Source organism: Pelodiscus sinensis, chromosome 20 (assembly GCF_052426305.1).
Source record: "Pelodiscus sinensis isolate ZL-2025 chromosome 20, ASM5242630v1, whole genome shotgun sequence".
NCBI lineage: Eukaryota > Metazoa > Chordata > Testudines > Trionychidae > Pelodiscus > Pelodiscus sinensis.
Genome location: NC_143071.1, coordinates 4,652,309 through 4,664,711, shown reverse-complemented (window position 1 = coordinate 4,664,711; position 12,403 = coordinate 4,652,309). Strand labels below are relative to the sequence as shown.

The following is a 12,403-nucleotide window of genomic DNA, read 5'->3' as shown; positions in this document are numbered from 1 at the left end:
CTCGAACTACCGGCAGGAAGAGCCCAGAGGATGTTCTTAGCAAGGACGCAAGCCGGTGGCCACCTAGGACTTCACGGCTGCCACTGTGCTGCTCAAAATGGCCCTGGGATGTTATTGGAGCCATAGGTCTTTACAGGTTACGGTTGCAACCACCAGAGCCATCCCATCCGGAGGATGTTTCGGGGTGACCATCCGAAGCCCTGCCCGTTGGTTGAGGAGGCTACTGGGAGGCCCCCGTCCTATGGGCACGGACCTGAGCAGCCGGGGATTACCTGGGTGCCTGGCACCAGCTGCAGGGGCTGCCGTCCCCCTACCACATTCACCACGGTGGCAGGAGCTGGAGAGACCCAGCTGCTTGCTCACTCAAACGGCCTCTCCCCCTTGGCTTGCCTGTCCAGGGGTTACAGGACCCAGCTGCAGCGTCACCCCACGGCACGTCATGCCAAGCGCCTTCCAGCTGGCAATATGGGGGGGGAGGGGGGGGAGACGACTGGTGATCCATGGCTTGTTGCCTTTCCCTACAGTCCTGGCTGGACTGGGACTCATTGTCCCTCTACTGCCCCAGTCTGACGGCTCTGAAATTCTAGCTGGGCCCAGCCACATCCTCCGCTGCAGCTGGCGGGGACCCCTGGCCCTAAGGGAGATGCTCTAATCTAGATACTGGCAGGTGTCCATGGCACCATGGACATGCCTCGGCCCCCTACATAAGGGATTCTGTTGCTCAGAACCCCCCAAATCCTCCCCCTCCACTTACTGACATGGTCTGTTCTCTCAGCTCCCTGCACCAGTCTCTGCCCAGGCCCGGATCTCCTTTGGCCTCCCCGTCACAAGCCCCTCTCCTCCGATCTTCCACTGTCTCCCTCTTTTCAGTCTGGGCAGGGAGCTGCACCCGCGAGGGTCTCCCTCTTCCGTGCACCTATAGGAGAGGGGCAGATCTTGTTGCGCACACATCAGCAACTCGTGGTAGAACCCAGGGGGTGCGTTGCCCCCCATAAGCCTGGCCAAGATTCACTTGCTAAATGGGGTGCTCCTTCATGCCCCCTCCCTGGTCCCCAGGGTGGCCCTCCGTACACGCCTGCCCCCACAGGCTCCAGTCGCCAATGTGTGCTCGCGTAACACCGACGGGCGGAACCGAACCGGGGGATCTCTGGAGCTTGGTGCATGAGCCTCTACAGCAGTGTTTCGTAGGTGTGCTGCAGAGGACAGAATTCAAAATGGCCACCCTTAAAGGAGCATGCAGCTTTTTTTTTTTTTGCTCAATAACTTTCCCCCAATTTTTTTTTTTTTTTTGGAACTCTACAAAAAACATCCTTGGTGTTTCTCAAAAAAAAAAAATGTTGTTTGGTGTTCCTTGGTCTTAAAAAGTTTAAGAAACACTCATCTACACCTTGAGTTTAAAGCCAGCTGGCTCTCAGCTAAGGCTGTAGAGCAAACTCAATCTCTAAGTGCCACTCCATGGAACAGTGACCCATGCCCAGTACATGTGGGGGTCACACGCAGGTGTGGCTGCAGAGACCAGCAGTGGAGGGCCAGGAGCTGGCTGTCAGGGGAGCAGAGCAGGCTCATGGAAGGTTTTAAATTCACGTCCTTAAGCATTAAATACAAGCTCCCTGGCTCCCGAGAGAACGGAACAAACGCGCGCGCACACACCCACACCCTCTGCCCAAGTTAACCCCCTTCAGCTCCCTGCTTCCTCTACCTCCCCTAAATGTTGTCACACCTGCAAGCTCCAGCACAGTCTACCTCCCCAACCCATCCAGCATGGATAAGCTGCCACCCGCCTGGTGCAGGCAGCCCCCTACACCTGCCGGGGATGCAGCAGGAGGGAAAAACAAGGCTTTGTCAACGGCATGGTGTGGCCAGCCTCATTCTGGGGGGGGTGCTCTATGGAGACATGGCGGGGGGAGGAGGGATTTTTTACCTCCGACTGGCCAACGCGTGTTAATGCAGCAGAGCAAACAGCTCAGGTGAGCGGTTCTTCTTCCACCAGAGGCTTTAACCTGGGGGAACCACCCCAGCGGCCATGTCATCACAGCTCTAACCCGTCAGCTAACCTGAGTGAAGAACACCCCCTCCCCTCAACCCACAGCACACACACACCCTTGGCCTCACCACAGCCAGCACCCGACCAGCAAAGCTGGCCTCTTGCCAGGCTAGGTTCCCCGCCCCCCCCCCCCCCCATCCTCCTCCAGGTTCACCTAGATCTTCCCCCCGCCCCGGCCTCCACCTCCCCTCAAGAGCACAGGAACAACCTTACCCCACCCCAGGCAACATTTCAGCTTAACAAGCCACACGCCCTCGGGCCCAGGCCCCACCGTCCGCTGTCTGGCCACGTATTTACCCTTCACGGCAGGTGCTTCTTTGAATTTCTCCGTTAATTCCTTCAAGAAGCTATTAACCATGTGCGGCCCCAAAGGTGCTAGGTGACTCCCTGAGGTATTTCCAATGCCCCCCACCCCCCCATTACCAGATTACCTGAGCACCTCACCTGGACTGGTCCTCACATCACCACCGGTTGGGAACTGCCGTTCTCCGCACACTGGGCACTGCGGCCGAAGGAGGGTTCAAGTCCTCGTCCCCCACAAACTCCCAAATCCCCACCTCATGCCCTAACTCCTCAGAAGCGATGCTGTCAAAGGAACAAGCGCACCACCCGCGCTTCAGCCATTCATTCCCCCAGAGCGCTAGCCTGCTCATAAGCCACAGCCTGCTCCCCGACCTGCCCCAGCCACGAGGGCTCACACCAGAGCTCCTCACTGGGCCACCCAACAGAAATCAGTCAGAAAACACACCCACCCATCCCCCCGGCTCCTCGTTTGCTTCTGTGCTCTGAACGAAGGTTACTGCTACCTTGCAACAGCAGCCCTTCGAGAGAAACCTGGCCCAGGTGCTTTGAACCTTTGGGATGCCAGGAGGCAAGATTTTCCGCCAAGCACACCCCACACCCACCAGGTGGCAGCACACACCAAGAAGAGCAGCGGCCACCGTCCAAAGGGCCCACGTGCAATTTCCGTGGGTCACCACTGTAACGAGACTCCCTCGGGCAGCCTCCAAACGGTATCCGTTGGGGACATGGATTTGTGTGTTTTAGGGCGTAACGTTGGTTCGGAGGAGGAAGCGGAGGGATGACGAGAGACATCTGTAGGACTGAGAATAGACGTTTAAACCATAACCTCTGACCCAGCTGTTGGGAGAGTGTTCTCTTCGGAGAGCGTGCGGGAGAGATACCTCGTGGGGCCTTCGCCCAGGGCCGGTCCTAACCAACTGGCAGCTCCGGGCGACTGCCCAGCTCACCCGTAGGGTTTCTAGATGGTTTAAAAAAATTAAAAAAAAAAAAAAAAAATCGATACCGGACAATTTGTCAAGCCAAAAAAAAAAAAAAAAAGATCGGGGAGTAACCCAGGAAACCTGGGGGGAGGATTCAGGAGGTCGGGCTGAAATGCAGTCACGGCCTATCCCTAATACCAGCTCTGTCGGCAGCCCCTTGAAAATGGCCCAGCTCACCCGCCCCTAAGACTGGAAACCCAGCCACTGCAAAGAACAGCTGTAAAGTCACGTTCTTGCAGAGACACAGTGTGCCCGCTAGGGGGCGCTGCTCTCCGCACGGCCGATGCAACCTGCAAAGCAGCCACATGGCAAGTCCACCTGCCAGGAGCCCAGGGGCACCGTGAGCATGAGGCAGGATCTCGGAAAGCAGGGAAAGGGGGGATTGGGCATGAGGCTGACCTAGGTATGAGGTAGGCCAGGAGGTACCAGCAGCTCCCTTACCACAGGGGAGGGCAATGCCCACAATGCACCTCTCCCTCTCGTCCCAAGACAAAGGCCTGGGCATCCCAAGTGACAGAGCAGGCCACAGGTCAGTCCCGTGTGCCTCCTCCCTCTCCAGCAAGCTCCAACCAGATGCCTGGAGGCAAACGTCAGCCCCGGGCACCCTGCTTTGCCTGGTTTTGTTTGCATCCAAACATCTCCGTGCCTGGCAGCGTAAGATGGGATGGCAGGGCAGAGCGCTGCTGGCTGGGGGCACACGGAGACTTGACTGCCTTGTCTCCCTGTCCCAGGCCAAGGCACGTCGATGGGGAAACAGGCCCTGCCATTACCCATTGCTACCAATTCAAGGGAGAGAGAGGAGACCAGCGCCGAGGGCTGTCTGCCTAACTTGTCGTCCCCAGCATGCCGGGCCAGAACGACCCTGCTCCTGCCGACACCAGAGCCAAACCTGCCCCCTTGCTTAGGGAAGCGGCACAGTGCACTCCAGCTGGGGCTCTTCGCCCGTTGGAGCTTGAGTCAAGTTTCCCTAGAGTCGGGGGCAGCGATCCCTGTAAGCCAAGTGCACGGGCGACCACCCAGGAGAGATTCAAATGCAGCCCAGCTGATTAGCCGAGAGCCCCCAGCCGGTAGCATGCCTGGCTACTGGTGGTGCACATCCACACATGCCTTGGTGCACATAAAATTTATTCCACACATGAATGGAAGCGATAAGAAGGAACGCTGGTTGGGGATAGCGCTGCTTTGAGAAAGTTCCTGAGACCCAGGAGTGGAACATTGCCAGGTGCTCTAGCCCACAGACTGGAGAAAAGGAAGGGAGGTTTGGGGACTTTTGCAATTGCTAGGGCAGCCAAAGCGACACAGGCTGACTCCAGGCACACGGACTCAGGCATGGGATGGGAGGAACGCTCATTCTGATCACCCTGCAGCGAAACCATGGGTCACAGGCCATTCTCAAGTCCAGATGCAGGTGTCTTGAGGCCCCGGGACGTGGCAAGGCGCGAGTCAGGAGGTAGCGAGCAGCCACTAGACAGACAACTATCCAGATATGGAAGGATTATGGAAATACCCCCAAGTGTCAGTTTCACAAAAATATTTCCATTGATCACTGAAATGTACACTAAGGCCAGGTGAGAGAGAGTGCCACCTGAGAATGTAGAGTATGATTTAGGGATATTTCCTTGGTAGATTTTGACACGCTGCTGACAATGTGTGTTTGAACAGCTGTGAAGCCTGCCCACCCCCAATCTCAACTTCTATCATCCACTAATTGTCTGAGCCTCTTCACCCCCACCACCACCACCACCTTCACGTAATTTAGTGCAACTGAAAAATCGGTAACAGCCTTAACATGGGCCATCAACACCACACAACACCCTCCATGTAATTTAGGCCAGCCCCACTGGATCCCAGGTAACTCAAGTCAGCTGTTTGTGGGTTTTCTACAGAAAGTCAAAATGAGGCCAGCACCCCACAGATAGGTGAACTCCCCTCCCCCCTCCCCTGGCCACAAACAAGTGTAAAGCTGATGAACCTGGATTGTTAGCAGGTGAACCTACAACCTTAGGGGCTAAAGCAGGGCCAGCTCGAGCCATTCCTGTGCCCTGGGCAGCGGGCACGTGATGCATGCGTGGCTCCGCCCCCGGGCACGTGATGCATGCGTGGCTCCGCCCCCGGGCACGTGATGCATGCGTGGCTCCGCCCCCGGGCACGTGATGCATGCGTGGCTCTACAGCTGCCATCAGGTGCTCCCCAGACAGCTGCCCAGCTAGCCGCACCCCCCCTTAATCCGGCCCTGGTAAAGCCATGTGCCTATACAGCATGAGCTAAAACGCCAGCTGGCCCTTAGCTAAGGCTGGAGGGCAGATTTCACTCTAGCGATCCAAGCGCCTTTAGGTTACACACAATGAGGGTCTAAGAGTCCAAGCAGCATTAGCGGGAAAGAGCATTTTTCTTCCGAGACTTCCGGCGGGATCTCCCTGGTCTGGCACTCAGGACCTGAACCGCGGCGTTTGCTAGGCCAGGGGAAACCAAGAGCTCCCCGCCTGGCTGTAGGCTCTGTACCCAGCCAGGGCTCTCTGGTCCAATGACACTCGTAATCCTGCCGGACCACGGATGTTACCGGACCAGAGAGTCCTGCATTTTAGAGGTTCAACCTGTACTGCGGCAGACCTTGGGCTCAGCAGCAGAATCGCAGGCTGGTTCTGGAGAAGGATGCGGCTTGTCTGTCCAATGATTTGTATTAGGCCCCAACTGAAAATCAGGGCTAGACACGGGCACGCCGACGATTTGACAGGGCGCTTTTCTTTTTCAACACAAAACCACTGATGACTCAGACGCGTCTCATCCCGCAGCCAGGAGACTTAACGCAGCAGCCTCGGTCACCACCACTGCAGCCAGCCCCCTCCGAAGCCTGGTCTCAAGACCACATTTTAGACTCCTTAGGGGCACCAAGTCTAAATGCACCACGGAGGAGTCATGTAATATCGGAGAGGGGGGAGGGAGGAAGGGGAGAGATTTCGGCTTGTCCTCTCCACGCAGCTCTGAATAGCAGGGGGAAGGCCAAGACTCCTATTTTGGAGAAGAGATTGAAGCCAAGTGCTTGGGACTGCCGGATGCTCATTTAAAACAAAGAAACAAAAATGAGACACCACTCCAAGCCTATAGGCCAGGGCAAGGCAGAGCTATTTCATCTGAGACACATTAGCACAGTAGCCTGGGGAGATGGAGGGAGAGGGGGGTAATATGCAGCCAAAAAAATCTTTTCAAGCATGGGAGGAAGTTTGGAGTCCTCCACGCCCAAGGGTGAAAGGGAGGGAACCAGACTGCGGGCTATGGGCTGATATAAATCAGGGAGCCGGAGGGAGAGAAGACTTAATGAAAATGCTGTCTTAGAAAGAGGGGGAGTAGAGAAGGAGAGGCAGAGAAGTCACTAAAGGAGGCTTGTTTACCCTAGTTCAAAGAAAGGCACAGCAAGCCAAGTAGTGGGAGATGCACCCAGGGAGAACCTGCGGCCTAGTCTGACTTTAGAAATTCCAGGCCCATGAGGCTGTTTTTCAGGAAGGCGTCTGAGCATCCAACTGGCTGCGATTACTCTAGAGAAGAAATCAGGCCACGGTTTTCCGGACCTGGGCTCGGTAGAAAGGGGATCAGGCATCTTTAGGGACTCTATGACATCCCCCCTCTTGCCCAGTTTCCATGGCCTGATGCGCATCTGCAAGTTTCTAGGGGCAAGTTGGCCTGCAGCGCTCCAGGGCCAGCGGCGGTCGGGAGGAGACGCCAGACACGGGCCATGAAGCGTTGGGTCCGGAGTCACGGGGAGGCTCCGAGTCAGGCAGGGGCTGGAAGAAGGCAGCTCTCTGTTTGGAAGGGTTGTTTGTTTTGCACTCAGACTGCTGGAGAGTTACACAAACCCAGGGAAGTTTAAAACTGCTGGCAAATGGTTGTCACCAGCTGCTCCCAGGGCCGGCTTTCTCCTCCCCCAAGTCCTCCAGAGAGGGAGGTCCTAGATTCTGCAATTGTTTTCTGAAACAACATTTAAAAACACCACTGAACGCCTGGGCCGCAGAGACGGCTTTGAGGACTTGCGGGTCTTCTCCCAGCTCCGCACAGCTAACCGCTGCCAAAGCCCATCCTCCCTGTCTAATCAACACCCACTCCCTTCACTCCTGCCCCACGTGGCTAGCCAGCCTCCGGGACCCGCTCACACGCTAACCGACCCACTCCCATCCAAGACTCAACAGCATCCATGGCCCACGCTCCCCACCAACCTCCCCAGCACCCCACACGACTACGCGGCTCCTGTGACTGGCACCGGGGCAGAGAGGAGAAAAAACAGCCACGGATTTGCACATGAATTAGGGATGTAAAATCCCCTTTCATCGGTTAACTGTTAAACTAGATGTTTAATTGATTAACCAGTTAGAGGGGGCATGGCCCCGTCAGCATCCCAGTCTACCACTGGGCTGGAGAACTCCCGCCCACCCCCAGCTCTAGCTCCCACTGGTTAACCTTAACCAATAATAACCTTAACTGACCCGTTAAGGATGAGCGTTACCAGTTAAACATTCAGATCCCTAGCATGAATGGCAGCTGGGCCCATCACGGAGTGACCAGCTGCCCTAGGATGGGGGTGGGGAACAGGGGGAGAGAAAAGTTACCATCTCCTGGGCTCAGGGCAGTTGTCATGCTCAGAGCCCCCCGAGTTATGGCAAGCCAGCCCAGCCCAGCCCAGCCCAGCCCTGGGTTCTGCGGGACGGAAGCCTCAGCAGGCACAGGCGCTGCAGAGGCTGTGGGAGGACCCGGACCCCGGTGGGTCCGGCGGGAAGGCAGGCCGGGGTGGGCATTTATCCCCTCTCTGAAATATGCCACGGCGCTGACTCTAGCAAGACGCCAACACGCAAAGAGATCAGGTCGCTCAAGCTGGCCGGTGAAGCCCAGAGCCCAGCGAACGCCAAGCCCCGTGTGCAAACCCCCACGCCAATGCCACTGGCCCCAAGAAACAGCCCGCCAGAACGCCTGTGGACTCCAGCGAGGCAGGGTCCTCCCCAGCGCCCCCCCGTCTCCGCCTGCCCGCCTTCGGGCCGGGCTCTGTGAGATCACTTCTACCGAGACCAGCCATGAGTCCACAAAACCCAGCGGGCTCCCCGGGAGTGGGGCTGGGAGCACACCGATGGGGTAACCTGAGCGACACGGAGGAAGAGCCGCGCACAGCGAGGCAGAGTGCGAGGGGCACCGCGCACACAGGGAGAGGATCCGCCACGCAGCACGGACAGATCGCATGAGGCTGCTGCCCACCCAAAGGCACGTCAGACATGTGATCTTCCTGGCCCAGCGGTGGTCAGCGGGGCCAAGAGCCATCACGGGCCCCAGGGCAAGGTGGGAGGGGGCTTGGCTCCAGGCGGCGGGGCTGGCAGCAGAAGGGGCATGAGCCCCCGAGTACCACCCAGAGCATGGCACCGAGCCCCACGAAGAACCCTCAAAGCTGCACAGAGCGGCACTCCTGCAGGTGATCCAAGGGACACGGGACTGCGGCTGCTGCTGAAGTAGCAGGGGCGATGGCCAGGAGCTCCCGGAGCCTTTGAAAATGCCAGGCCCCTGGCCAACTTCCCCCAACCCCTCCTCACTGGCAGGCCTGACGCCGGTGCACAACAGAGCAGAGTCTCTGGAGACGGACAGAGCTAGGGAGCAGGAGCCAGGGCCCCTGGGATCCATCCCCAGCTCTGCCACGGAACGAGTGCGCAGCCTCAGTTTCCCCCTCTGTAAAGTCACGATTGTGATCAGTGTTCCCTGCAAGCAGAGCACTGGGGCAGCCACCCCAGAGAGATGCCACTGCCCCCCAACGGAGGAGCAGGGTGCCCACAGCCAGCAGCATTGTCTCTCTCCCGGTAGCGCACCGAACAAAATTGATTCCGGCCATCGATGGCAAAAATTAGACCGGCAACACTGACAGTGACATGTGGCCTCGCTCACCTAAGGCTGCAGGAGCTGGGATGTGGGCAACTCAGACTAACGAACGGGGAATCGAGAGCCTCGTTACATTCCTGTTCTCCCCAGCTGTGGTCAACGGCATTTGAGAAACACCGAAATAACCAGCGACGGTATTTGTCGGTTTATATGCACAGAGCCCCTACGACCCGCTCTGACGTAGCACGAAGATTAAACTGATCACAGCATGACAGCTCCCGCAGAAACAAGCCTGGCCCCCCTCTCCGATTGTCCCACCCAAACGCTGGCAAAGACGACTCCTGCCACGTAAAGTACTGCACAGTCCAAACGTCAGCCGGCAGGGGTTCTTGCAGACCAAAGGTGGGGGCAAAGTGGGCATCTCCCTTCTATTTAGAGGTGGGGCTCAGCTGAAATGCCTACGTAAGACCGGCCAGACGGGGTCAGACCAAAGGTCCCTCTAGCCCAGTGTCCTGTCTGCCGACAAGGTCTAATACCAGGTGCCCCAGAGGGAGTGAACAGAACAGGGAATCACGCAGGGATTCCATCCCGTCACTCATTTCCAGCCTCTGACAAACAGAGGCTAGGGACGCCGTTCCTGCCCATCCTGGCCCATAGCCATTGACGGACTCTCTCCCCTCCAGGATGACCTATCCTCTGGTGATCTCGGCAGTCGCATACGGCGGCATGGGGGTGACACGTAGTGGGGGTACCTTGCTGGTTGCTATGCTGGGCAGTGGGTTGTGAGTGACCTCCACTGGCTGCTGGCTGCAGCACGGCCCAGCAGGGCAGGGGATGAGTCATTATGCAAGGGGGCTAAGAACCTGTCTGACCAGTGATCTCCCAGGGAGCGGAAGAAGGGGAGGGGAGCCCTGGCTGGGGGCAGGGCTGGAAGTAAGTTAGTTTCGGTCTGGGAAGCAGGGGAGAAGGAGCTAGGGAGGGGGCTGGGATTGTAGGGACCTCAAAAAACAGCAGCTCCTCCTCCCGGCCACCACCACTTGCTTTGACACGCTTACCAGGCTAGAAACAGCAGCAGGGTTCTCCTTCCCGGGAGAGAGGAAAACCTGCTTGTATCCCGTGCCACTTCAAAACCTCTTTGAGGGACCATCTTCTCCAAATGGAGAAGGGGCGGTTTGTCATGAGCACATGTTAAGTCTTACAGCAGGGCTACTCAATACACGGCCCGTGGCCCGTTTGTCTGTGACCTGTGGTGCAGTTTAGGTTTACACGGGGCTCAACATGCAGCCCACGAGTGGGAGCCAACACAAAAAAGTAGTGAATATAGTGGTCTTCTGTTGAGATCTGTTTTAGTAGTTAAGTCCCTGGACTGTCATTGCTCATTCAAAACATGCAATATGGGTGGAAATTGGGGAAATATTGCATTGTATTAATATCAGCAGAACTGACTTAAATGGGGCCTGCGTGTTGTGTAGTCTTGCCTTCATCTTTGTGTTCCTGCCCGTCACTGTGGAAGAAGCTATTTGCACGTGTATGCAACCACACTTAAGCTGCGGCCCTCGGCTTGTGAGTATCATTGTGGCTCCCGGAGCTTCCAAAGTTGAGTAGCCCTGCGTTAGAGAGGGATTTCCAATCTACTGTGATCATGCAAAAAAACCTAAAGACACTTAAGAGGTCTCAATCTCTCTCACACCCTGCAATCCAAATTGCAGGGCTGTGTAGACAAACCATCAGTCCCAGTTCCCAGAGTCAGAAACTTGTGAAAGTTCCACCTCTGGTCAGTTACAGGTGTGACCAACCTGCCTCTATCTACTCCACTGTCAACTGATAATTGGAGCGTTCATGGTGCTCTGAAGACCTTACAAGTTGCCTGCCAACTAACAGTCCCTGAACAGCCTGCCTAGTGTACCCAGCTGCCTCTAGGTGACTCATGGGAGTGGAGGAACCACTGAACATTGCAGGACCAGGTCCTTCATGGCTGCATTTCCCAGCATTTTGTTGGCGATCTCTTGCACAGAAACCTGTTCTCGCAGAAGAATGAAAGCACGGTGCTCCCAGAAGCAAGTCGAGCGGAGAAATTCACTGGATTTTAAACATACGTCAGTGTTTACGTCCCCAACAGAGTTCCATTTCCAGAGATGAACGGCCCCTCGGGCACCCAAAAGTTACGGACAGGCCACTCAGCAACCTTTAGCTCTCAAAACGTAAAGCCAAGAATAAATCGAGACAAATACACATGCTACCGTTCAATCGCAAAAGTCACTGGGCTCAAGGAAGGACTCACTGGGCGAAGATCCATTTTAATGGTCCCTTCTGATTTTAAAGCTAGGACTCTATGAAGTGATAGCCAGTGGCAGCAGAGTCAGTGTCAGTAACAGCACCAGGTTACCGGAAAGGCTGCACCAAAAGAAATCAAGGTTAAAAGCAGAAGGACTTGGCTGGCCAGTATCTCAATGTTTTCTACTGCTCTCCAGCGCCTAAGACATGTGCAAAATCAACATCTTCTGTGCAAAATCAACCGAGCCAAAATACAGGCGGTCCCCGGGTTACATGGATCCGACTTACATCGGATCCCTACTTACAAACGGGGTGAGGCAACCCAGCACTAGCTGCTTCCCCCCAGCAGACCAGGGAGACGCGAAGCTAGCGCTCCCCCCAGCAGACCAGGGAGCCGTGGAGCGGCTTTTCTCAGCAGACACCTCAGCTTGAGAATAAAGGACTGAGGGAAGTGAGGTGTGGGAGAATAAAACTGAGCTCTGGAGAAATGTTTGGCCAGAGTTTCCCCTACAATATGTACCAGTTCCGACTTACATACAAATTCAACTTAAGAACAAACCTACAGTCCCTATCTTGTAAGTAACCCGGGGACTGCCTGTAGTTCCAATCGCAGCAAACGAGGGATGGGTCTTTCTGCTCCTCCATCCACAGTCTGGGGTGGGGACAATTACTAAGGTGTGAAAAGGACATTCGTCCCTACGACCGCTGCCACGTTTGGGAAGGAAACCCAAGGACGTTGTCTGTTCGGCAGGAGGGGTCCTCGGTGCACTGGTTGAAAGACTAGAGAACCTTTTGTCTATGAAGGATTTGGTTTTGGTGGAAGGCAAGTGACTGGCTGGCAGCCTCAGAGGCGTTTTGATAGCCACAGAAACGGAACTGCGCCAGCTGCTGGCAGATACTCAAGGGCCATGTGGAAAGGAAGCCCATGATATGAAAACCAGATACCACAATTGGACAT

General features: G+C 56.2%; 1 long non-coding RNA gene across 1 annotated transcript in view; it reads right to left on the bottom strand.

The window, feature by feature from the left end:
* LOC102460467 (uncharacterized) overlaps positions 1-12,403 on the bottom strand; it is a 119,594-nt gene that overhangs the window by 93,829 nt on the left and 13,362 nt on the right. The window lies entirely within an intron of this gene.